Raw genomic sequence first — 13,054 nt, 5'->3', positions numbered from 1 at the left:
TTTGACCGTTTTTTTAAAAACATCATTGTACATTGAAATTTCTGTTTGCGTATGCTTTAGAAGCAAGAATTAAGAGGACTACATTCATTATTTCAGCTGAAAAATGCTTAGTTTATGATTTATAGTCATCATTAATGTAATGTCCCAAACAAGCGTTTTCAGCCCGAGTGGAGCACATTTTGACCGTTTTTTTAAAAACATCATTGTACATTGAAATTTCTGTTTGCGTATGCTTTAGAAGCAAGAATTAAGAGGACTACATTCATTATTTCAGCTGAAAAATGCTTAGTTTATGATTTATAGTCAACATTAATGAAATGTCCCCAACAGCGTTTTCAGCCCGAGTGGAGCACATTTTGACTGTTTTTTTTAAAAACATCATTGTACATTGAAATTTCTGCTTGCGTATGCTTTAGAAGCAAGAATTAAGAGGACTACATTCATTATTTCAGCTGAAAAATGCTTAGTTTATGATTTATAGTCAACATTAATGAAATGTTCCAAACAAGCGTTTTCAGCCCGAGTGGAGCACATTTTGACCGTTTTTTTAAAAACATCATTGTACATTGAAATTTCTGTTTGCGTATGCTTTAGAAGCAAGAATTAAGAGGACTACATTCATTATTTCAGCTGAAAAATGCTTAGTTTATGATTTATAGTCAACATTAATGTAATGTCCCAAACAAGCGTTTTCAGCCCGAGTGGAGCACATTTTGACCGTTTTTTTAAAAACATCATTGTACATTGAAATTTCTGTTTGCGTATGCTTTAGAAGCAAGAATTAAGAGGACTACATTCATTATTTCAGCTGAAAAATGCTTAGTTTATGATTTATAGTCAACATTAATGTAATGTCCCAAACAAGCGTTTTCAGCCCGAGTGGAGCACATTTTGACCGTTTTTTTAAAAACATCATTGTACATTGAAATTTCTGTTTGCGTATGCTTTAGAAGCAAGAATTAAGAGGACTACATTCATTATTTCAGCTGAAAAATGCTTAGTTTATGATTTATAGTCAACATTAATGTAATGTCCCAAACAAGCGTTTTCAGCCCGAGTGGAGCACATTTTGACTGTTTTTTTAAAAACATCATTGTACATTGAAATTTCTGCTTGCGTATGCTTTAGAAGCAAGAATTAAGAGGACTACATTCATTATTTCAGCTGAAAAATGCTTAGTTTATGATTTATAGTCAACATTAATGTAATGTCCCAAACAAGCGTTTTCAGCCCGAGTGGAGCACATTTAGACTGTTTTATTTAAAAACATCATTGTACATTGAAATTTCTGCTTGCGTATGCTTTAGAAGCAAGAATTAAGAGGACTACATTCATTATTTCAGCTGAAAAATGCTTAGTTTTTGATTTATAGTCAACATTAATGTAATGTCCCAAACAAGCGTTTTCAGCCCGAGTGGAGCACATTTTGACCGTTTTTTTAAAAACATCATTGTACATTGAAATTTCTGTTTGCGTATGCTTTAGAAGCAAGAATTAAGAGGACTACATTCATTATTTCAGCTGAAAAATGCTTAGTTTATGATTTATAGTCAACATTAATGTAATGTCCCAAACAAGCGTTTTCAGCCCGAGTGGAGCACATTTTGACCGTTTTTTTAAAAACATCATTGTACATTGAAATTTCTGTTTGCGTATGCTTTAGAAGCAAGAATTAAGAGGACTACATTCATTATTTCAGCTGAAAAATGCTTAGTTTATGATTTATAGTCAACATTAATGTAATGTCCCAAACAAGCGTTTTCAGCCCGAGTGGAGAACATTTTGACTGTTTTTTTGAAAACATCATTGTACATTGAAATTTCTGCTTGCGTATGCTTTAGAAGCAAGAATTAAGAGGACTACATTCATTATTTCAGCTGAAAAATGCTTAGTTTATGATTTATAGTCAACATTAATGTAATGTCCCAAACAAGCGTTTTCAGCCCGAGTGGAGCACATTTTGACTGTTTTTTTGAAAACATCATTGTACATTGAAATTTCTGCTTGCGTATGCTTTAGAAGCAAGAATTAAGAGGACTACATTCATTATTTCAGCTGAAAAATGCTTAGTTTATGATTTATAGTCAACATTAATGAAATGTTCCAAACAAGCGTTTTCAGCCCGAGTGGAGCACATTTTGACCGTTTTTTTAAAAACATCATTGTACATTGAAATTTCTGTTTGCGTATGCTTTAGAAGCAAGAATTAAGAGGACTACATTCATTATTTCAGCTGAAAAATGCTTAGTTTATGATTTATAGTCAACATTAATGTAATGTCCCAAACAAGCGTTTTCAGCCCGAGTGGAGCACATTTTGACCGTTTTTTTAAAAACATCATTGTACATTGAAATTTCTGTTTGCGTATGCTTTAGAAGCAAGAATTAAGAGGACTACATTCATTATTTCAGCTGAAAAATGCTTAGTTTATGATTTATAGTCAACATTAATGAAATGTCCCCAACAGCGTTTTCAGCCCGAGTGGAGCACATTTTGACTGTTTTTTTTAAAAACATCATTGTACATTGAAATTTCTGCTTGCGTATGCTTTAGAAGCAAGAATTAAGAGGACTACATTCATTATTTCAGCTGAAAAATGCTTAGTTTATGATTTATAGTCAACATTAATGAAATGTTCCAAACAAGCGTTTTCAGCCCGAGTGGAGCACATTTTGACCGTTTTTTTAAAAACATCATTGTACATTGAAATTTCTGTTTGCGTATGCTTTAGAAGCAAGAATTAAGAGGACTACATTCATTATTTCAGCTGAAAAATGCTTAGTTTATGATTTATAGTCAACATTTATGTAATGTCCCAAACAAGCGTTTTCAGCCCGAGTGGAGCACATTTTGACCGTTTTTTTAAAAACATCATTGTACATTGAAATTTCGGCTTGCGTATGCTGTAGAAGCAAGAATTAAGAGGACTACATTCATTATTTCAGCTGAAAAATGCTTAGTTTATGATTTATAGTCAACATTAATGAAATGTTCCAAACAAGCGTTTTCAGCCCGAGTGGAGCACATTTTGACCGTTTTTTTAAAAACATCATTGTACATTGAAATTTCTGCTTGCGTCTGCTTTAGAAGCAAGAATTAAGAGGACTACATTCATTATTTCAGCTGAAAAATGCTTAGTTTATGATTTATAGTCAACATTAATGTAATGTCCCAAACAAGCGTTTTCTGCCCGAGTGGAGCACATTTTGACTGTTTTTTTAAAAACATCATTGTACATTGAAATTTCTGCTTGCGTATGCTTTAGAAGCAAGAATTAAGAGGACTACATTCATTATTTCAGCTGAAAAATGCTTAGTTTATGATTTATAGTCAACATTAATGAAATGTCCCCAACAGCGTTTTCAGCCTGAGTGGAGCACATTTTGACTGTTTTTTTAAAAACATCATTGTACATTGACATTTCTGCTTGCGTATGCTTTAGAAGCAAGAATTAAGAGGACTACATTCATTATTTCAGCTGAAAAATGCTTAGTTTTTGATTTATAGTCAACATTAATGAAATGTCCCCAACAGCGTTTTCAGCCCGAGTGGAGCACATTTTTACTGTTTTTTTTAAAAACATCATTGTACATTGAAATTTCTGCTTGCGTATGCTTTAGAAGCAAGAATTAAGAGGACTACATTCATTATTTCAGCTGAAAAATGCTTAGTTTATGATTTATAGTCAACATTAATGAAATGTTCCAAACAAGCGTTTTCAGCCCGAGTGGAGCACATTTTGACCGTTTTTTTAAAAACATCATTGTACATTGAAATTTCTGCTTGCGTATGCTTTAGAAGCAAGAATTAAGAGGACTACATTCATTATTTCAGCTGAAAAATGCTTAGTTTATGATTTATAGTCAACATTAATGTAATGTCCCAAACAAGCGTTTTCAGCCCGAGTGGAGCACATTTTGACTGTTTTTTTAAAAACATCATTGTACATTGAAATTTCTGCTTGCGTATGCTTTAGAAGCAAGAATTAAGAGGACTACATTCATTATTTCAGCTGAAAAATGCTTAGTTTATGATTTATAGTCAACATTAATGTAATGTCCCAAACAAGCGTTTTCAGCCCGAGTGGAGCACATTTTGACTGTTTTTTTTAAAAACATCATTGTACATTGAAATTTCTGCTTGCGTATGCTTTAGAAGCAAGAATTAAGAGGACTACATTCATTATTTCAGCTGAAAAATGCTTAGTTTTTGATTTATAGTCAACATTAATGTAATGTCCCAAACAAGCGTTTTCAGCCCGAGTGGAGCACATTTTGACCGTTTTTTTAAAAACATCATTGTACATTGAAATTTCTGTTTGCGTATGCTTTAGAAGCAAGAATTAAGAGGACTACATTCATTATTTCAGCTGAAAAATGCTTAGTTTATGATTTATAGTCAACATTAATGTAATGTCCCAAACAAGCGTTTTCAGCCCGAGTGGAGCACATTTTGACCGTTTTTTTAAAAACATCATTGTACATTGAAATTTCTGTTTGCGTATGCTTTAGAAGCAAGAATTAAGAGGACTACATTCATTATTTCAGCTGAAAAATGCTTAGTTTATGATTTATAGTCAACATTAATGTAATGTCCCAAACAAGCGTTTTCAGCCCGAGTGGAGAACATTTTGACTGTTTTTTTGAAAACATCATTGTACATTGAAATTTCTGCTTGCGTATGCTTTAGAAGCAAGAATTAAGAGGACTACATTCATTATTTCAGCTGAAAAATGCTTAGTTTATGATTTATAGTCAACATTAATGTAATGTCCCAAACAAGCGTTTTCAGCCCGAGTGGAGCACATTTTGACTGTTTTTTTGAAAACATCATTGTACATTGAAATTTCTGCTTGCGTATGCTTTAGAAGCAAGAATTAAGAGGACTACATTCATTATTTCAGCTGAAAAATGCTTAGTTTATGATTTATAGTCAACATTAATGAAATGTTCCAAACAAGCGTTTTCAGCCCGAGTGGAGCACATTTTGACCGTTTTTTTAAAAACATCATTGTACATTGAAATTTCTGTTTGCGTATGCTTTAGAAGCAAGAATTAAGAGGACTACATTCATTATTTCAGCTGAAAAATGCTTAGTTTATGATTTATAGTCAACATTAATGTAATGTCCCAAACAAGCGTTTTCAGCCCGAGTGGAGCACATTTTGACCGTTTTTTTAAAAACATCATTGTACATTGAAATTTCTGTTTGCGTATGCTTTAGAAGCAAGAATTAAGAGGACTACATTCATTATTTCAGCTGAAAAATGCTTAGTTTATGATTTATAGTCAACATTAATGAAATGTCCCCAACAGCGTTTTCAGCCCGAGTGGAGCACATTTTGACTGTTTTTTTTAAAAACATCATTGTACATTGAAATTTCTGCTTGCGTATGCTTTAGAAGCAAGAATTAAGAGGACTACATTCATTATTTCAGCTGAAAAATGCTTAGTTTATGATTTATAGTCAACATTAATGAAATGTTCCAAACAAGCGTTTTCAGCCCGAGTGGAGCACATTTTGACCGTTTTTTTAAAAACATCATTGTACATTGAAATTTCTGTTTGCGTATGCTTTAGAAGCAAGAATTAAGAGGACTACATTCATTATTTCAGCTGAAAAATGCTTAGTTTATGATTTATAGTCAACATTAATGTAATGTCCCAAACAAGCGTTTTCAGCCCGAGTGGAGCACATTTTGACCGTTTTTTTAAAAACATCATTGTACATTGAAATTTCTGTTTGCGTATGCTTTAGAAGCAAGAATTAAGAGGACTACATTCATTATTTCAGCTGAAAAATGCTTAGTTTATGATTTATAGTCAACATTAATGTAATGTCCCAAACAAGCGTTTTCAGCCCGAGTGGAGCACATTTTGACCGTTTTTTTAAAAACATCATTGTACATTGAAATTTCTGTTTGCGTATGCTTTAGAAGCAAGAATTAAGAGGACTACATTCATTATTTCAGCTGAAAAATGCTTAGTTTATGATTTATAGTCAACATTAATGTAATGTCCCAAACAAGCGTTTTCAGCCCGAGTGGAGCACATTTTGACCGTTTTTTTTAAAAACATCATTGTACATTGAAATTTCTGTTTGCGTATGCTTTAGAAGCAAGAATTAAGAGGACTACATTCATTATTTCAGCTGAAAAATGCTTAGTTTATGATTTATAGTCAACATTAATGTAATGTCCCAAACAAGCGTTTTCAGCCCGAGTGGAGCACATTTTGACTGTTTTTTTAAAAACATCATTGTACATTGAAATTTCTGCTTGCGTATGCTTTAGAAGCAAGAATTAAGAGGACTACATTCATTATTTCAGCTGAAAAATGCTTAGTTTATGATTTATAGTCAACATTAATGTAATGTCCCAAACAAGCGTTTTCAGCCCGAGTGGAGCACATTTTGACTGTTTTTTTTAAAAACATCATTGTACATTGAAATTTCTGCTTGCGTATGCTTTAGAAGCAAGAATTAAGAGGACTACATTCATTATTTCAGCTGAAAAATGCTTAGTTTTTGATTTATAGTCAACATTAATGTAATGTCCCAAACAAGCGTTTTCAGCCCGAGTGGAGCACATTTTGACCGTTTTTTTAAAAACATCATTGTACATTGAAATTTCTGTTTGCGTATCTTTAGAAGCAAGAATTAAGAGGACTACATTCATTATTTCAGCTGAAAAATGCTTAGTTTATGATTTATAGTCAACATTAATGTAATGTCCCAAACAAGCGTTTTCAGCCCGAGTGGAGCACATTTTGACCGTTTTTTTAAAAACATCATTGTACATTGAAATTTCTGCTTGCGTATGCTTTAGAAGCAAGAATTAAGAGGACTACATTCATTATTTCAGCTGAAAAATGCTTAGTTTATGATTTATAGTCAACATTAATGTAATGTCCCAAACAAGCGTTTTCAGCCCGAGTGGAGCACATTTTGACTGTTTTTTTAAAAACATCATTGTACATTGAAATTTCTGCTTGCGTATGCTTTAGAAGCAAGAATTAAGAGGACTACATTCATTATTTCAGCTGAAAAATGCTTAGTTTATGATTTATAGTCAACATTAATGTAATGTCCCAAACAAGCGTTTTCAGCCCGAGTGGAGCACATTTTGACTGTTTTTTTTAAAAACATCATTGTACATTGAAATTTCTGCTTGCGTATGCTTTAGAAGCAAGAATTAAGAGGACTACATTCATTATTTCAGCTGAAAAATGCTTAGTTTTTGATTTATAGTCAACATTAATGTAATGTCCCAAACAAGCGTTTTCAGCCCGAGTGGAGCACATTTTGACCGTTTTTTTAAAAACATCATTGTACATTGAAATTTCTGTTTGCGTATGCTTTAGAAGCAAGAATTAAGAGGACTACATTCATTATTTCAGCTGAAAAATGCTTAGTTTATGATTTATAGTCAACATTAATGTAATGTCCCAAACAAGCGTTTTCAGCCCGAGTGGAGCACATTTTGACCGTTTTTTTAAAAACATCATTGTACATTGAAATTTCTGTTTGCGTATGCTTTAGAAGCAAGAATTAAGAGGACTACATTCATTATTTCAGCTGAAAAATGCTTAGTTTATGATTTATAGTCAACATTAATGTAATGTCCCAAACAAGCGTTTTCAGCCCGAGTGGAGAACATTTTGACTGTTTTTTTGAAAACATCATTGTACATTGAAATTTCTGCTTGCGTATGCTTTAGAAGCAAGAATTAAGAGGACTACATTCATTATTTCAGCTGAAAAATGCTTAGTTTATGATTTATAGTCAACATTAATGTAATGTCCCAAACAAGCGTTTTCAGCCCGAGTGGAGCACATTTTGACTGTTTTTTTGAAAACATCATTGTACATTGAAATTTCTGCTTGCGTATGCTTTAGAAGCAAGAATTAAGAGGACTACATTCATTATTTCAGCTGAAAAATGCTTAGTTTATGATTTATAGTCAACATTAATGAAATGTTCCAAACAAGCGTTTTCAGCCCGAGTGGAGCACATTTTGACCGTTTTTTTAAAAACATCATTGTACATTGAAATTTCTGCTTGCGTATGCTTTAGAAGCAAGAATTAAGAGGACTACATTCATTATTTCAGCTGAAAAATGCTTAGTTTATGATTTATAGTCAACATTAATGTAATGTCCCAAACAAGCGTTTTCAGCCCGAGTGGAGCACATTTTGACTGTTTTTTTGAAAACATCATTGTACATTGAAATTTCTGCTTGCGTATGCTTTAGAAGCAAGAATTAAGAGGACTACATTCATTATTTCAGCTGAAAAATGCTTAGTTTATGATTTATAGTCAACATTAATGAAATGTTCCAAACAAGCGTTTTCAGCCCGAGTGGAGCACATTTTGACCGTTTTTTTAAAAACATCATTGTACATTGAAATTTCTGTTTGCGTATGCTTTAGAAGCAAGAATTAAGAGGACTACATTCATTATTTCAGCTGAAAAATGCTTAGTTTATGATTTATAGTCAACATTAATGTAATGTCCCAAACAAGCGTTTTCAGCCCGAGTGGAGCACATTTTGACCGTTTTTTTAAAAACATCATTGTACATTGAAATTTCTGTTTGCGTATGCTTTAGAAGCAAGAATTAAGAGGACTACATTCATTATTTCAGCTGAAAAATGCTTAGTTTATGATTTATAGTCAACATTAATGAAATGTCCCCAACAGCGTTTTCAGCCCGAGTGGAGCACATTTTGACTGTTTTTTTTAAAAACATCATTGTACATTGAAATTTCTGCTTGCGTATGCTTTAGAAGCAAGAATTAAGAGGACTACATTCATTATTTCAGCTGAAAAATGCTTAGTTTATGATTTATAGTCAACATTAATGAAATGTTCCAAACAAGCGTTTTCAGCCCGAGTGGAGCACATTTTGACCGTTTTTTTAAAAACATCATTGTACATTGAAATTTCTGTTTGCGTATGCTTTAGAAGCAAGAATTAAGAGGACTACATTCATTATTTCAGCTGAAAAATGCTTAGTTTATGATTTATAGTCAACATTAATGTAATGTCCCAAACAAGCGTTTTCAGCCCGAGTGGAGCACATTTTGACCGTTTTTTTAAAAACATCATTGTACATTGAAATTTCTGTTTGCGTATGCTTTAGAAGCAAGAATTAAGAGGACTACATTCATTATTTCAGCTGAAAAATGCTTAGTTTATGATTTATAGTCAACATTAATGTAATGTCCCAAACAAGCGTTTTCAGCCCGAGTGGAGCACATTTTGACCGTTTTTTTAAAAACATCATTGTACATTGAAATTTCTGTTTGCGTATGCTTTAGAAGCAAGAATTAAGAGGACTACATTCATTATTTCAGCTGAAAAATGCTTAGTTTATGATTTATAGTCAACATTAATGTAATGTCCCAAACAAGCGTTTTCAGCCCGAGTGGAGCACATTTTGACCGTTTTTTTTAAAAACATCATTGTACATTGAAATTTCTGTTTGCGTATGCTTTAGAAGCAAGAATTAAGAGGACTACATTCATTATTTCAGCTGAAAAATGCTTAGTTTATGATTTATAGTCAACATTAATGTAATGTCCCAAACAAGCGTTTTCAGCCCGAGTGGAGCACATTTTGACTGTTTTTTTAAAAACATCATTGTACATTGAAATTTCTGCTTGCGTATGCTTTAGAAGCAAGAATTAAGAGGACTACATTCATTATTTCAGCTGAAAAATGCTTAGTTTATGATTTATAGTCAACATTAATGTAATGTCCCAAACAAGCGTTTTCAGCCCGAGTGGAGCACATTTTGACTGTTTTTTTTAAAAACATCATTGTACATTGAAATTTCTGCTTGCGTATGCTTTAGAAGCAAGAATTAAGAGGACTACATTCATTATTTCAGCTGAAAAATGCTTAGTTTTTGATTTATAGTCAACATTAATGTAATGTCCCAAACAAGCGTTTTCAGCCCGAGTGGAGCACATTTTGACCGTTTTTTTAAAAACATCATTGTACATTGAAATTTCTGTTTGCGTATCTTTAGAAGCAAGAATTAAGAGGACTACATTCATTATTTCAGCTGAAAAATGCTTAGTTTATGATTTATAGTCAACATTAATGTAATGTCCCAAACAAGCGTTTTCAGCCCGAGTGGAGCACATTTTGACCGTTTTTTTAAAAACATCATTGTACATTGAAATTTCTGCTTGCGTATGCTTTAGAAGCAAGAATTAAGAGGACTACATTCATTATTTCAGCTGAAAAATGCTTAGTTTATGATTTATAGTCAACATTAATGTAATGTCCCAAACAAGCGTTTTCAGCCCGAGTGGAGCACATTTTGACTGTTTTTTTAAAAACATCATTGTACATTGAAATTTCTGCTTGCGTATGCTTTAGAAGCAAGAATTAAGAGGACTACATTCATTATTTCAGCTGAAAAATGCTTAGTTTATGATTTATAGTCAACATTAATGTAATGTCCCAAACAAGCGTTTTCAGCCCGAGTGGAGCACATTTTGACTGTTTTTTTTAAAAACATCATTGTACATTGAAATTTCTGCTTGCGTATGCTTTAGAAGCAAGAATTAAGAGGACTACATTCATTATTTCAGCTGAAAAATGCTTAGTTTTTGATTTATAGTCAACATTAATGTAATGTCCCAAACAAGCGTTTTCAGCCCGAGTGGAGCACATTTTGACCGTTTTTTTAAAAACATCATTGTACATTGAAATTTCTGTTTGCGTATGCTTTAGAAGCAAGAATTAAGAGGACTACATTCATTATTTCAGCTGAAAAATGCTTAGTTTATGATTTATAGTCAACATTAATGTAATGTCCCAAACAAGCGTTTTCAGCCCGAGTGGAGCACATTTTGACCGTTTTTTTAAAAACATCATTGTACATTGAAATTTCTGTTTGCGTATGCTTTAGAAGCAAGAATTAAGAGGACTACATTCATTATTTCAGCTGAAAAATGCTTAGTTTATGATTTATAGTCAACATTAATGTAATGTCCCAAACAAGCGTTTTCAGCCCGAGTGGAGAACATTTTGACTGTTTTTTTGAAAACATCATTGTACATTGAAATTTCTGCTTGCGTATGCTTTAGAAGCAAGAATTAAGAGGACTACATTCATTATTTCAGCTGAAAAATGCTTAGTTTATGATTTATAGTCAACATTAATGTAATGTCCCAAACAAGCGTTTTCAGCCCGAGTGGAGCACATTTTGACTGTTTTTTTGAAAACATCATTGTACATTGAAATTTCTGCTTGCGTATGCTTTAGAAGCAAGAATTAAGAGGACTACATTCATTATTTCAGCTGAAAAATGCTTAGTTTATGATTTATAGTCAACATTAATGAAATGTTCCAAACAAGCGTTTTCAGCCCGAGTGGAGCACATTTTGACCGTTTTTTTAAAAACATCATTGTACATTGAAATTTCTGTTTGCGTATGCTTTAGAAGCAAGAATTAAGAGGACTACATTCATTATTTCAGCTGAAAAATGCTTAGTTTATGATTTATAGTCAACATTAATGTAATGTCCCAAACAAGCGTTTTCAGCCCGAGTGGAGCACATTTTGACCGTTTTTTTAAAAACATCATTGTACATTGAAATTTCTGTTTGCGTATGCTTTAGAAGCAAGAATTAAGAGGACTACATTCATTATTTCAGCTGAAAAATGCTTAGTTTATGATTTATAGTCAACATTAATGAAATGTCCCCAACAGCGTTTTCAGCCCGAGTGGAGCACATTTTGACTGTTTTTTTTAAAAACATCATTGTACATTGAAATTTCTGCTTGCGTATGCTTTAGAAGCAAGAATTAAGAGGACTACATTCATTATTTCAGCTGAAAAATGCTTAGTTTATGATTTATAGTCAACATTAATGAAATGTTCCAAACAAGCGTTTTCAGCCCGAGTGGAGCACATTTTGACCGTTTTTTTAAAAACATCATTGTACATTGAAATTTCTGTTTGCGTATGCTTTAGAAGCAAGAATTAAGAGGACTACATTCATTATTTCAGCTGAAAAATGCTTAGTTTATGATTTATAGTCAACATTAATGTAATGTCCCAAACAAGCGTTTTCAGCCCGAGTGGAGCACATTTTGACCGTTTTTTTAAAAACATCATTGTACATTGAAATTTCTGTTTGCGTATGCTTTAGAAGCAAGAATTAAGAGGACTACATTCATTATTTCAGCTGAAAAATGCTTAGTTTATGATTTATAGTCAACATTAATGAAATGTCCCCAACAGCGTTTTCAGCCCGAGTGGAGCACATTTTGACTGTTTTTTTTAAAAACATCATTGTACATTGAAATTTCTGCTTGCGTATGCTTTAGAAGCAAGAATTAAGAGGACTACATTCATTATTTCAGCTGAAAAATGCTTAGTTTATGATTTATAGTCAACATTAATGAAATGTTCCAAACAAGCGTTTTCAGCCCGAGTGGAGCACATTTTGACCGTTTTTTTAAAAACATCATTGTACATTGAAATTTCTGTTTGCGTATGCTTTAGAAGCAAGAATTAAGAGGACTACATTCATTATTTCAGCTGAAAAATGCTTAGTTTATGATTTATAGTCAACATTAATGTAATGTCCCAAACAAGCGTTTTCAGCCCGAGTGGAGCACATTTTGACTGTTTTTTTTAAAAACATCATTGTACATTGAAATTTCTGCTTGCGTATGCTTTAGAAGCAAGAATTAAGAGGACTACATTCATTATTTCAGCTGAAAAATGCTTAGTTTATGATTTATAGTCAACATTAATGTAATGTCCCAAACAAGCGTTTTCAGCCCGAGTGGAGCACATTTTGACTGTTTTTTTAAAAACATCATTGTACATTGAAATTTCTGCTTGCGTATGCTTTAGAAGCAAGAATTAAGAGGACTACATTCATTATTTCAGCTGAAAAATGCTTAGTTTATGATTTATAGTCAACATTAATGAAATGTCCCCAACAGCGTTTTCAGCCCGAGTGGAGCACATTTTGACTGTTTTTTTAAAAACATCATTGTACATTGAAATTTCTGCTTGCGTATGC

The sequence above is a fragment of the Hippichthys cyanospilos genome, unplaced genomic scaffold (assembly GCF_059441005.1).
Source record: "Hippichthys cyanospilos isolate Australia breed blue-spotted pipefish unplaced genomic scaffold, RoL_Hcya_1.0 HiC_scaffold_25, whole genome shotgun sequence".
NCBI lineage: Eukaryota > Metazoa > Chordata > Actinopteri > Syngnathiformes > Syngnathidae > Hippichthys > Hippichthys cyanospilos.
This window is presented reverse-complemented; position numbering follows the sequence as displayed.